Source organism: Oncorhynchus gorbuscha, linkage group LG10, assembly GCF_021184085.1.
Source record: "Oncorhynchus gorbuscha isolate QuinsamMale2020 ecotype Even-year linkage group LG10, OgorEven_v1.0, whole genome shotgun sequence".
In the NCBI taxonomy this organism is placed as follows: domain Eukaryota; kingdom Metazoa; phylum Chordata; class Actinopteri; order Salmoniformes; family Salmonidae; genus Oncorhynchus; species Oncorhynchus gorbuscha.
In genome coordinates, this window is record NC_060182.1 from 27398593 (window position 1) to 27413681 (window position 15089).

At 39.8% G+C, this 15089-nt stretch overlaps 1 non-coding gene and 1 pseudogene across 1 annotated transcript; both read right to left on the reverse strand.

Annotated features, from left to right (window-relative positions):
- Positions 1 to 6273: 6273 nt before the first annotated feature.
- On the reverse strand, positions 6274 to 6346 carry trnaf-gaa. Its single transcript has one exon. It is a non-coding gene; the product is annotated as a tRNA-Phe (tRNA).
- A 3572-nt stretch (positions 6347 to 9918) lies between these two features.
- Positions 9919 to 14126, reverse strand: LOC124045071 (annotated as a pseudogene).
- Positions 14127 to 15089: the final 963 nt, after the last annotated feature.

The window sequence follows — 15089 nt, forward strand, 5'->3', positions numbered from 1 at the left end:
TGTATATATATTTTTTATATACATTTATGAAAATCAAATCAAATTTATTTATATAGCCCTTCGTACATCAGCTGATATCTCAAAGTGCTGTACAGAAACCCAGCCTAAAACCCCAAACAGCAAACAATGCAGGTGTAAAAGCAAATGTCTGAACCTGTTTTTGTTTAATCATTATGGGCTGTTGTGTGTAGATTTGAGGGGGGGAACGTCAAGAGGTCTGAATACTTTCCAAAGGCATTGTGTCTTGCAAAAGTCTGTGCCACCAAGTACTATAGCTCTGGGGTGCCAATAATGTTGTCCATGCCATTTGTCTTAAGTTTACAATTTTAGTTTAGAAAATAAAGTTTACAAAAATCAATTGGTTCTGCAATGTTGGCAATCCAATAACCAGGTGTGGAGACCTAAAGCTTTTTTTCAATTTCAACTTATTTTAGAAGAAATAGGGAATTAAAAGTGCAAGAGTGACAATATATTTGTCTGGAACTGTATGTCTGGAGAATTCTCTTTTCCTGTAAGATATTCGATTGATTGGTCAAGGTTTTCCTCTGAAGCGAAACATTCCATTGTGAATTTTATGGGCCACTTTCAACAGGACAGAACATTGTGTAATATCCAGGTAGAACTATAGTCAACAAAAATATAAACGCAACATGTAAAGTGTTGGTCACATGGTTCATGAGCTGAAATAAAAGATTCCAGAAATTGTATGTATGCACAAAAAGCTTATTTCTCTCAAATGTTGTGCACAAATTTGTTTACATCCCTGTTAATGAGCACTTCAACTTTGCAAAGATAATCCATCCACCTGACAGGTGTGGCATATCAAGAAGCTGATTAAACAGCATGATCATTACAAAGGTACACCTTGTGCTGGGGACAATAAAAGGCCACTCAAAAATGTGCACTTTTGTTACAACACAATGCCACAGATGTCTCAGGTTTTGAAGGGAGCATTCAATTGGCATGGTGACTGCAGGAATGTCCACCAGAGCTATTGCCAGATAATTTAATTTTAATTTCTCTACCATTAGCTGCCTCCAACATTGTTTTAAAGAATTTGGCTGTATGTCCAACTGGCCTAACAACCTCAGCCATATAGCGTTGTGTGGGTCATTGTTGTGAACAGAGTACCCCATGTTGGTAGTAGGGTTATGGTATGGACAGGCATAAGCAATTTGAATGCACAGAGATACCGTGGTGAGATCTTGAGACCCATTGTTGTGTCATTAATCTGTCGCCATCCCCTCATGTTTCAACATGATAATGCATGTCGCAAGGATCGGTACACAATTTCTGGAAGCTGAAAATGTTCCAGTTCTCCCATGGCCTGCATACTCACCAGACATGTCACCCGTTGAGCACGTTTGGGATGCTCTGGATCAATGTGTATGACATTGTGTTCCAGGTCCCGCCACTTCGCACAGCCATTGAACAGGAGTGGGACAACATTCCACAGGCCACAATCAACAGCTTGATCAACTCTATGCAAAGAAGATATACTGCATGAGGAAAATAGTGGTCACACCAGATACTGACTGGTTTACTGATCCACGCCCCTACCTTTAAAAAAAAGGTATTTGTGACCAACAGATACATATCTGTATTCCCAGTCATGTGAAATCCATATATTAGGGCCTAATGAATTCATTTCAAATGACTGATTTCCTTATATGAACTGTTAACTCAGTAAAATCTTTGAAATTGTTGCATGTTGCATTTATATTTTTGTTCAGTGTATATTATGTAGAACAAACCTGCCTCTGACATGTAAAATAACATAGGCATCATGGAAAATCCTTTTCTCCAAAAAGTACACTTCAGGAATTTATTTTTATTTTTGGAGATCTCTTTCCAATTCTTGGGAGTCATGTCAACTCTTTTCATGACATTTCTATCTGCAATGTTCCGCAACGTTTGCCTACTGAATGTTGGTATCATGGTTTCATGTGCAGTAGCATTGGAAATGTGGTCCTGATACACCATGTAACAAGAAGAGGACATTACTTCATTTTGTTGTATAGAGTAAGCCTAAATGGAACCTCTGCAGTGAAGTGCCTTATCACCAGAAGTAATTGTGTACATTTAGCCTTGATTTATGTTAGTTTTTTTGTGAGCTTGATACTCATCTTTATTTACTCCACCAACAAGGCTTAATTATCTTCATATTGAACAGCTTGTGTGTAGCCATTAATGGTGATTGATTTCTTTGTGGGACCTACCAAAACCAGTCCTTGTGAAACATTTTTTAAGGGTACTGTAAGTGCTATGTATTGGACAAGGACAATGAGAATGTGGGTTAAAATATTTTGAAATGCCAATACCCAGCACAAAATGTCTTCATCAAGTGAAGTAGTACATTTAGTTTTAGATGTAGGGAAGACAGGCTAGAGAATGGGTTGAATTTGTGTATACAAGTATTGTCTATTAGTCATTTCAGTGAGTGTGAAATCCTGCAGGCATGCTGGACACATTTTGAAATAGAGCATAATCTCATAATATACTATAAACATTTTCATAGATTCTAAGTAATCATGTTGACTGTATTTTTTATTTTAAATCTTATTAATACCAAGTGTAGATGGTGTCATGGACAATAATAAATACTGCATATTTTAACGAACCAGACAACAAAATCATGATACAGTGCCTTCAGAAAGTATTCATACCCTTTGACTTATTCCAGATATTGTTGTGTTACATCCTGAATTCAATTGATTTTTTTTCTCACCTATCTTCTCACACTACTATTGCACACAGTGAGTCCATGCTATTTATTATGTGATTTGTTAAGCACATTTTTACCCCTGAACTTATTTAGCCTTGCTATAACAAAGGGGTTGAATACTGATTGACTCAAGACATTTCAGCTGTTCATTTTTTATTAATTTGTAAACATTTCAAAAAAGATAATTCCACTTTGATATTATAAGGTATTGTGTGGGCCAGTGACAAAATAAAATCTACATTTAGTTCATTTTAAATTCAAGCTGTAACAAAAAAATGTGGAAGAAGTCAAGGGGTGTGAATACTTTCGAAGGCACTGTATCTATCTAGATTAGTCCCATGGAAGAAAGCATCTTATTTTATAATGAAAATGTACACTGAAGAAAAATATAAACACAACATGTAAAGTGTTGTTCCCATGTTTCATGAGCTGAAATAAAAGATCCCGGAAATGTTCCATACGCACAAAAGCTTATTTCTGAACTTTTGTAAACTAATTTGTTTCCATCCCTGTTAGTGAGCATTTCTCCTTTGCTAAGACAATCCATCCACCTGACAGGTGTGGCATATCAAAAAGCTGATTAAACAGCATGATAATTACACAGGTGCACCTTGTGCTGGGGATAATAAAAGGTCACTAAAATATGCCATTTTGTCACAACACAATGCCACAGATGTCTCAAGTTTTGATGGAGCATGCAATTGGCATGGTGACTTCAGGAATGTCCACCAGAGCAGTTGCGAGAGAGAGGTAATGTTAATTTCTCTATCATAAAACCTCTCCAGCATCATTTTAGAGAATTTGTCAGTATGTCCAACCGGCCTCACAACCACAGACCACGTGTATGGCATTGTGTGGGTGAACGGTTTGATGTCAAATTTGTGAGTGCCCCATGGTTGCAGTGGGGTTATGGTATGGGCAGGCATAAGCTATGGACAATGAACACAATTGCATTTTATCGATGGAAATTTGAATGCAAAAGGATACCGTGACGAGATCCTGAGGCCCATTGTCGTGCCATTCCTCCACCTCCATCACCTCATGTTTAAGCATGATAATCCACAGCCCCATGTCACAAGGATCTGTACACAATTCCTTGAAGCTGATATGATCCCAAACATCTTCCATGGCCTACATACTCACCAGATATGTCACCCACAGAGCATGTTTGGGATGCTCTGGATTGATGTGAACGACAGTGTGTTCCAGTTCCAGCTAATATCCAGCAACTTCGCACAGCCATTGAAGAGGAGTGGGACAACATTCCACAGGCCATAATCAACAGCCTGATCAACTCTGCGAAAAAGATGTGTCGCGCTGCATGAAGCAAATGGTGGTCACACTAGATACTGACTGGTTTTCTGATCCACGCCACCACCTTTTTTTTAAGGTACAGTACAATGAGGGAAAAAAGTATTTGATCCCCTGCTGATTTTGTACGTTTGCCCACTGACAAAGAAATGATCTGTCTGTATTTTTAATGGTAGGTTTATTTGAACAGTGAGAGAGAATGACAACAAAAAAATCCAGAAAAACGCATGTTAAAAAATGTTAGAAGTTGATTTGCATTTTAATGAGGGAAATAAGTATTTGATCCCCTCTCAATCAGAAAGATTTCTGGCCCCCAGGTGTCATTTATACTTTGTTACCTGTATAAAAGACACCTGTCCACAAAAGCAAGCAATCAATCAGATTCCAAACTCTCCACCATGGCCAAGATCATTGAGCTCTCCAAGGATGTCAGGGACAAGATTGTAGACCTACACAAGGCTGGAATGGGCTCAAGACCATCGCCAAGCAGCTTGGTGAGAAGGTGACAACAGTTGGTGCGCAGTGGTTAATGGCGCTGTACTGCAGCGCCAGCTGTGCCACCAGAGACTCTAGGGTCATGCCCAGGCTCTGTCGTGACCGGGAGGTCCGTGGGGCGACTCACAACTGGCCTAGCGTTGTCCGGGTTATAGGGAGGGCTTGGCCGGTAGGGATATTCTTGTCTCATCGCGCACCAGTGACTCCTGTGGCGGGTCGGGCGCAGTGAGCGCTAACCAAGGTTGCCAGGTGCACAGTGTTTCCTCCGACACATTGGTGCGGCTGGCTTCCGGGTTGGATGCGCGCTGTGTTAAGAAGCAGTGCGGCTTGGTTGGGTTGTGTATCGGAGGACGCATGACTTTCAACCTTCGTCTCTCCCGAGCCCGTACAGGAGTTGTAGCGACGAGACAAGATAGTAGCTATTAAACAATTGGATACCATGAAAAAGGTGTAACATTAAAAAAAATACTTATTTGTTTTTTAAATATTGGTTCTGAAATAACATCCTATCGGTGAGCCAACTTGCAAATGCAGAGTTTAAAAAAAACTTAATTATAAGGAATTCTTATCACTTTACAAAGATGCCATTCCCTCAGGTATTGCTTTATTATTCAGGAACGTGTCAATACCTGACCTTCAGAGCCTACCTTCCATTAACCCTGTTGACTCATCAGTAGGAAAGATTTGTTTATCTTTTGGTCCATTCAACAACAGAGCAATACGAACCTTGTTTCAGCAGGATTTTGTATCTATACCTTATGTCATGCCTTATTGGAATGGTTTGATTGATGATATCTGTTGGAAAAAAGTTTGGATGTTGCTTATTTATTAACACAATTAAGGAAGTTTCCTTTAAAATTGTTCATAAATATTATCCTGCCAACCACTAAATGAAGATGTTTAAAGGAAAACATAAACTCAAATTGTACCTTTTGTAATGAAAACCCAGAAACAGTGTTTCATCTTTTTTGGCATTGTGTTCATGTAAGGAAACTGTGGCAAGACATCAGTAGATTTATAATTGAACACATTTATGAAGATTTTATACTACTGTGGAGAGATGTACTACTTGGATTCTTTACCTACAATAGAAAAAGCTGAAACAATTCATGTAATTAATTTCATTATTCTTTTGGCCAAATCTCACATTCACACATTTAAATTTACAAATGAAACACCACATTTTATTACCTTACAAAAATAAATTGAACTATATTTTAAGACAATTAAATACTCTACTAACAAAAAAGCTGTCAGAATTATAAGTGTATGTATGTCCCTTAAGGTCCTTGTGTAATGTGATATTGTACCCCCAAGCCCAATTGTCTTTTGTATACTATTTATATATACTTGTGTTCCAACATGTACTTCCTGTATGGATGTGCTGTTAATGAAAAAATATATATAATAATAAAAAATAATAAAAATACAACAAATGTAAATAAATAAATATCCCCGGATTGGTCTATTTAGTTTGCTTCCAAGCGTTCCCGTAAATCTCGCGATGTTGCGTCTCTGGGTTTAGAAACTCTGTGTTTATAACGTCATTGTTCCATCCATATACGGGCCGGGTGTTGTGAATATAAAGTGAGAACAGAAGGAGAGAGGCAGCCTTTCTATGTAGCTGGCATCAACGCAGGTAGTGCAAAATAAAGTCAAAACACCCATCAGGTAACGCACCGGTGATTTTGCAAAGCATTAAAAGGACAGTTTCGCGAGACTGCTACATAGGAAAAATTAACTGCCGAAACCAGGGATCGAACCAGGGACCTTTAGATCTTCAGTCTAACGCTCTCCCAACTGAGCTATTTCGGCCACGATACGGAAACACAAAACTGGCATGAGTAAATCGACTTTCTGTTATTATACATTACCGTTACATACCCACTGATTTTGGAAGAGTATACGTTATAAGTGCCCCATGAGCTTAGTTCAACTGTCGTACACCATCAGAACCCAGAATATTAGCTTGTTTTACTTAATTGTTCGTATACAATGTCATTGTAAACAAGCAATGTAAAGCCTCAAAACATGGTTTATGTTGATGTCATGGCTCTGGCTTTGAATTTTAGAGTGAATACATTTCTCCAGTCCCATGCATCAGCTTTTTACCAAAACAATTGAAGGGTTTTACCAAAACCATCGCTCTGATATTTTTTGAATGGCAGAGTTCCCATTAAACATCGAAAATATGTTTGGTAATGTACCCAGGGGCACAACTTTGGTTTTAGAAGTGTGGGGTCATAATAAAATAATACAAAATTATAACATATTTTTTAGGGGGTAGATCAGCTTTAATATTGCAGATAGATTGAGTATACCACATCAGTCACCAGCTGCATCAATAAGTGCATTGATGATGTCTTCCCAAAAGTGACCATAAGTACATACCCCAACCAGAAGCCATGTATTACAGACAACATCTGCACCGGGCTATAGGGTAGACCAATTGAGACTCACCCACAAAACTTGCATTTCAGAATTTTTGGTGGCATTCCTAATCCAGGATTCAGACACGGATAGGACATCAGGGTTGGCGGAGTGTGCTAAAGCAGTGAATAAAGCAAACTTAGGAAGGAGGCTTCTGATGTTAACATGCAAGAACCCAAAGCTTTTACGGTTGCAGAAGTCAACAAATGAGAGTGCCTGGGGACATACAGGGCCTAGGTTAACCTCTACATCACCAGAGGAACAGGGGAGGAGTAGAATGAGGGTACGGCTAAAGACTATAAGAACTGGTCGTCTAGTGCTTTGGGAGCAGAGAATAAAAGGAGCTAATTTCTGGGCATGGTAGGGTATATTCAGGGCATAGTGTACAGACAAGGGTATGGTAGGGTGCGAGTACAGTGGGGGTAAACCTAGGCACTGAGTGACGATGAGAAAGGTTGCATCTCTGGAGGCGCCAGTTAAGCTAAATGCGGTCTCCACATGTGTGGGGGGTGGGACAAGGGGGCTATCTGAGGCATGTTGAGTAGGATTTCAAACACATACAAGAACGATTTTGGGAAACGTGTCGTTCAGTACAAACCATTCAAAATGTAGCAAACATTCAAGCAAACTGAACACACCTCAGGTGAGAAGTTGTGGGTAGGAGGAATTGCTCATAAATATTTATAAATTAACGTAGTTGTACATGATCCCAACATTTTATCATTAAAGCATTCTTAACAGAAGTCCACTGGCACGCTCTGATAATACAATTACCTTTATCTCACAGTGGTAAATCTTAGAGTTCTATCTATTGCCACTTATGGTATACGTTTGAATCCCCCATGGGGCGCAATAAAAAAAGTGTGCTCACAATTTAGGAGGAAAAGTGCAGTCATCACCTTGAATATTAAAATGAGTGGCTCAATTCAATCCACCACGCATTGCAATATTTAAGAAGTAGCTCATTTTCCAATGGTCAAATTAACTCAGATTGGTTTTGGGTAGTGTATAAAAACCTCCAACTACTACCAGGGCGACCCCTCTCACAGGTAAACTTTCCCTTTTCAGAATTAGAAGTGTGTGAAAAAAAATATATCTTCCCCATGTGGGATTAGTACTCGCAACTAAATATTTTTAGAACTAACCTGGGGCGGCAGGGTAGCCTAGTGGTCAGAGTAGCCACCGGAAGGTTGCAAGTTCAAAACTCCCAAACTGATAAGTCTGTTGTTCTGCCCCTGAACAGGCAGTTAACCCTCTGTTCCTAGGCTGTCATTGAAAATAAGAATTTGTTCTTAACTGACTTGCCTAGGTAAAATAAAAAAGATAGACCACAGCCTGTCATTTCCAATTGTGGGCAGAACAAGCAAGGAGGTGGACAGAACCAAGCAAGAGAGCTCCTTTTGGCACATGCTAGTATGTATTTGCATACAGTGCATTCTGAAAGTATTCAGACCCAGTGACTTTTTCCACATTTTGTTACGTTACAGTCTTATTCAAAAATGTATTAAATAACATGTTCCTCATCAATCTACACATGTCACAGAATCCTCCGGAACTTTCAATAATCACACCTGGCCCCTATTCCCAGTGATTAGTAATTGTATAAGTGTGTCTTTGGTTTACCATTGTCCTGTCGATTATTGTTACTATGTCTGTTGGTTCGTGTGAGTACCTGTGCTGTGTATTTTGGCTTTCGTACTATTGTGGATTTTGCAGATGATTACGCGTCTCGTCTCGCACTTGTGTTATTTATTCAAGGTACTCCTCGCTTTTGTTTGGGTTTCAACCCTGTGTTTTCTATAGTGTTTGTTTGGTCTTTGTCCAGGTGCCTTTACACGGCACACCGCAATTTGGGTGTAATAACAAACCCTATTACGCATTCCTGCGCCTGTCTCCCCACCCTCATACCAACGTGACAACACACAATATCACATCATGACAAAGCAAAATAAGGTTTTTAGAAATATTTTAACTGTATTAAAAATGTTAAAAAACAAAATACCTTATTTACATAAGTATTCAGAAGGCCAGCATCCCAGAGTCACTGTTGACGTTGAGACTGGTGTTTTGTGGGTACTATTTAATGAAGCTGCCAGTTGAGGACTTGTAAGGCATCTGTTTCTCAAACTAGACACTCTAATGTACTTGTCCTTTTGCTCAGTTGTGGTTAGGCCAGTTTGTGCTGTACTGTGAAGGGAGTAGTACACAGCGTTGTACGAGATCTTCAGTTTCTTGGCAATTTCTCGCATGGAATAGCCTTCATGTCTCAGAACAAGAATTGACTGATGAGTTTCAGAAGAAAGTTATTTGTTTCTAGCCATTTTGAGCCTGTAATTGAAACCACAAATGCTGATGCTCCAGATACTCAACTAGTCGAAAGAAGACCAGTTTTATTGCTTCTTTAAATCAGGACAACAGTTTTCAGCTGTGCTAATATAATTGCAAAAGGGTTTTCTAATGATCAATTAGCCTTTTAAAATGATAAACTTGGATTAGCTAACACAACATGCCATTGGAACACAGGAGTGATGGTTGCTGATAATGGGCCTCTGTACGCTTATATAGATATTCCATTTTTTTAAATCAACCGTTTCCAGCTACAGTAGTGATTTACAACATTAACAATGTCTACACTATATTTCTGATCAATTTGATGTTATTTTAATAGACAAAAAAAATAGAGTTTCTTTCAAAACAAGGACAGTTCTAAGTGACCCCAAACTTTTGAACGGTAGTGTAGGTCCTGGATGGCAGGAAGCTTGGGCCCAATGATGTACTGGGCCGTATGCACTACCCTCTGTAGCGCCTTACGGTCAGATGCCTAGCAGTTGCCATACTGGGCGGTGATGCAACCGATCAGGATGCTCCCGATGGTGCAGCTGTATAACTTTATGAGGATCTGGGGACCCATGCCAAATATTTTCAGTCTCCTGAAGGGGAAAAGGTTCTCGTGACCTCTTCACGACTGTCTTGGTGTGTTTGGACCATGATAGCTTGTTGGTGATGTGGACACCAAGGAACTTGAAACTCTCAACCCGCTCCATGACAGCCCCATCAATGTTAATGGGGGCCTGTTCGGCACAACTTTTCCTGTGGTCCATGATCTGCTCCTTTGTCTTGCTCACATTGAGGGAGATGTTGTTGTCCTGGCACCACACAATTTGTTATGCATGAATGAAGTTTTCAATAATCACTACAGTTAATGCAATGCTGCATTTGAAATTAAAATACTTCATAGACTGTTCACTTCCTATCAAGGAATTGCTTTAATGTCTTTTATTTCTTTAGGAAATTACATTATTATGAAAAGTGTAGTCATAATAAACTACTTTGTGTTACTACTGGTTCATGAAGGCTGCATAGACATATGTGACCAAAAGCAGTGAAATCACATGGCTAGACAATTCAATGTGTCATTTTCTAAGTTGACAATCCTTATCCCCCTCCAGGCTTGTGTTTTGATCAAAAGACTCTGAAAAAAGTCAGACATTTAGAGATTGCATTAGAGCTGACCAAAGTCTATTTAAAATTGATATTGCAACTGTGAAATCAATGTTAATGATAAGGTATTACCTATGTGTCACATAGAGGAACCTTTATACAAGCCAGAGTCCCTTTTGTCTCCTTCAACAGTGTGCAGTTCACTTTTGGCTTCCCTTCAAAATATGCTTTAGCCTTAATAGGATACCCTATTGCCTCCCTGGCATGGAAACAAATAGCAAATAAAGAGTTAGATTTACCCAATTTACACCTGACACACCAAACAATAGCAGAGTGCACAGATTTCACACCGCACCAGATAATATTGAATGTGCCACTGAGCCCAAGCAATGCCTAAATAATGTTTTGCCTACTTATTGAGAGGCATAAGAGTAGATACACACAAATTAATCAGTGTGTAATAACAGTATACTATACAGTCTCCTTACGGGTATTCTGAGAGATTAGGTATGCACTTGCGTTCTCTGGTCCTTTTGACTCCTTCTCCACAGGGGGGCTCACAATGACTCCACTCACTCCATTCACTCAACTTACTATCAACTAAACACAAGCGAAGCATTATGTGAGGAACATAACTTCTTAGCCTACTGGTCATGAAATCTGATTTGTATTCAACTATCACTGAAAAACAATGCAACACTTGGATTGAATTAAAGTTGAAAGAGGCATCAAATCAAACACAGCTCAATCAATGGAGAAAAAAAAATGAACTCACAGTAGCAAGATGTAATGTCAAAGCAGGGCCTGTAGTCTGTGATCTTTCCTTCACACGTCAACCCACCAAAACCTGTGTGTTCACACCATCTTTGGCGTCTTTGCTGTCCACCAATTTTTCGACACTTAATGTTTCCTCTATTAGATTTACATTCTTCCCATGTCCCCCACTGCAACCACTTACCATCCACTGTGGAACAAAGAAATAACTATTATCCCCATGGGAAGTCTTTCAGTTCTTAGGAGGGCTTGAAGGATACAATGGTTTCACTACTGAATACCATATACAGTGTTAAGAAACCAACTAGCTAGCCTACAGATGTTGATACACTCGCTATGTCTAGGGGTCCTAGGACTAGCTAAATGGTCTGTAACCTGATTTAATCTGTGCATTTATGTGAAAAGTAAAAGTATGCGGACAGCATGTGCCCCCAGGGGACAGCAACCTTAATTCGGTCCAGGGCCAGCACAGTCTTGAACCCCAGGTTGGCCAGCCAAGGGGATTATCATTTGTTCAGTTTATGGTGACGAAAAAATTATACACAAAAAGAAAACAAGAAAAAAACAAAACTAAAAAGGTAACGCAAAACAAACACTGGCAGGCCGTACCTGTGTGTTTATCAAGGCCTCGCACAATACTTGGACCCCGTTACCGCTGCCACCTAGAGATGTGGTGTGGAAGGGTGCTGTCTATCTTTTGCGAACACTAAACTACGCCCCATATCATAACAACAGTAATAGTATTACTGTTAAAGTATATAATATTATAATTACAGTGACTAAAATAAAAATCTGACCTCAGTTGTGTGAAAGCTATATTCCTCTCAAGAGAGGCTAAGTTTGATCAAATGACTCATTCACTAAAAACAACATTTGCTCAGAGGTTAATAACTGATGAAATGGGCAGAGGGAATGGGTTATTCTCTGGCTGTCAGTATTTTACCTGGGCAATGGTTTTTGGTATTGCAGATTTGTGTGTCTTTATTAGATCCAGAGCAGGGCAGACCTCCATGTTTAGTTGCTGGTTGTCACACTGTCTGAGCATTTCATTAACCCCCACCCCACAGGTAACGGAGCAGGAGCTGGGGGGGCCCCATGGTCCCCAGTTACCATTCACTGTTGAGGATAAAGGGGGAGGTTTGTTTTACATACACTATGAGTACATGTTATTGCTACATTCTGTGTATGAATACAAGCAATAGCTTTAGGATATCAGTCAGAACCTCAGAGGAAAATTTGATTGCTTTGCCATGTCATTTACCAGGACATGAAGGAAGCTCATCACAGGTCCTAGTTTCGCTCCCTAACCCAGGGCATTCATCACCAGGGGGCACTGAGGATGGTGGTGGATTGGAGCATGATCTGCAGCGCCGCTGTGTAGGTCTGGGTAAATCCTCCCTTGCACAAGTGCCTGAGCATGTCTGCCAACTCTCCCAGTTTGACCAACCACCATGAGCTACAGTCGAAATAGGAGGTGAGTGGTGAAAACATGTCAAACGTGTATCATGTATGGAGATGGTTATTGCATTACGTGAAGGAATAGAGTGTGTCTAAATCATGATGGTCTCTACTTGGACAGACGCGATCAACCAATCAGTGTTCCTCCTCTTCACTTGGACCTTCGCAGCTGCTTCCACATCTAGGTGGTGGTTCGGTGCATGTCCTCATTCTCTTTCTCATGCCCTTCTCACAAGTTGCTGAACAGGGCTGCCACTCACCCCACTTGCTCCATTGTCCATGTTCTGTACAATTTTCAGCAAGATCATCAAAAGAGGCACAAAATAACTTGACTTCAGATATTATTGAATGTATGTTCCCTGACTGTTAGAAGGGGTCTGTACCTGGACAACAGTCTGGCTCAATGCAGACTTTGGTCTCTAACGTTAGTTTCTGAAGCTCTTCAAGGCTACTCTTCAGAGTACATTTTCCACGTCCCTGGCATTCTCGCCGTCTCTGCGAAACTCCCTCCTTACAGGGGACAGAGCAGCGGCCCCAAGTAGTCCATTCAGACCACGAAGCTGGGCTACAGGTGACATAAAACACACCATATCACATCCTGCACTGGGACATTGTCGTCCAAATCTGAAACCAATTGAGACTCACCCACAAAACTTGCATTTTCCATCTGCTCCAATGTAGCCATACTGAGGGTTAAGACAACAGTCTTCAATTGTCACCTCTCCCAGGAGATCGCCACAATCCCCATTATCAAACCTGCTGTAACATTTCACCTCCTGTGATACTGGAAACATATAGATTGAAGCAGTGACTAGAACAATAATTTTTTCTAGCATTTGATCATATTATTAAAAAGTAACGTGATGTGTCTAGCATAATAGTGAAGTGTTGTATTCACAACTCAATATACTAAATATCACATTTAGTTTACTGATGTTATGAAAATAAATATTTATTTTTAAACAACAATAATAAAGTCACTGACCTGATTCCCTGAAGGTAACCAGCAAAACCAATGAAGTCCACAACACCTGGAACATTTCTCGGTCGGTCTATGCCTAGTATTTCTTACTCTAGCTCTCTGTCCACTCTCACCTAGCAGGCTTCTCCAGAGATGCTGTATATAATTACGAGATGGTATTGTCTCTGCCCTAACAATGGGAGTCGTCCCAAAGGCGAATAAGGCAGGTGATCTGCTCTGCATATTAGTCTCTCTATGATTGGTCTACTTATTGCTGTATTCTCACAGGAGTGGACCCTCTCACTTCACCTCTTCCCTCTGGTTTATGTTTCACTTTATTGGAATTTGGAAACAAATAGGAAAGGTATGCCTCCCATTCCCGTGAGGTTAATAAACTCATACCTCCCCCTGACCATCATGACCTTTTTGCAGCATTGTTACGCAATTGTTGCACAAAATGCCAGATGCACAAGCTAGCTATGTTTAAGGATCCACCCAAGTCTAACTGCCTGTAGCTCAGGACATGCATATTCTTGATACCATTTGAAAGGAAACCCTTTGAAAGGAAACCCTTTGAAGTTTGTGGAGATGTGAAATGAATGTAGGAGAATATAAGACATTAGATCTGGTAAAAGATAATACAAAGAAAAAAAAGTTTTTTTTTTTGTACAATCATCTCTGAAATGCAAGAGAAAGGCCATAATGTATTATTCCAGCCCAGGCACAATTTACATTTTGGCCACTAGATGACAGCAGTGTATGTGCAACGTTTTAGACTGATCCAATGAACCATTGCATTTCTGTTCAAAATGTATCAAGACTGCCCAAATGTGCCTAATTGGTTTATTAATAACTTTTCAAGTTTAAAACTGTGCACTCTCAAACAATAGCATGGTATTCTTTCACTTTCATAGCTACTGTAAATTGGACAGTGCAGTTAGATTAACAATCATTTCTGCCAATATCAGATATGTCTATATCCTGGGAAATGTTCTTATTACTTACAACCTCATCCGTCCCACGGGGACCCACCGATCCTGTAGAGGTTTTAAACATAGAAGACTTACAGACTTTCGGCAATATAAAAGACGAAAGTGAAATAAAAAATATGTAATCAAATAGTATAAAAAGCGACAGGCAGAGTATTAGAGATACAGTTTAAGATCTTGGATGCCTGATTACCATACATTTTGAAGACAGTCATTCTAATCACTGTATAAATGAAGCAATTTGGAAATATATGAAGCAATTTTGGCAATTTGCCCAATAATAGTGCATAACTTTTGCCTTTAAAAAAATTGTAATTTAGCAGACGCTCTTATCCAGAGCGATTTACAGATCATCTAAAAGGTTGCTGGTCGAGAAAACCACAAATCGTAGCCATATTAAGTTAAACTTCTCAAAGCCTCTATCAGCAAAGTCAGTGCTAGTAAGAAAAGAAAAGTGCGGGTGTTAGTGCTAGAAAGGCAAGGGTGCTCGTTTTTTCCCGTATTT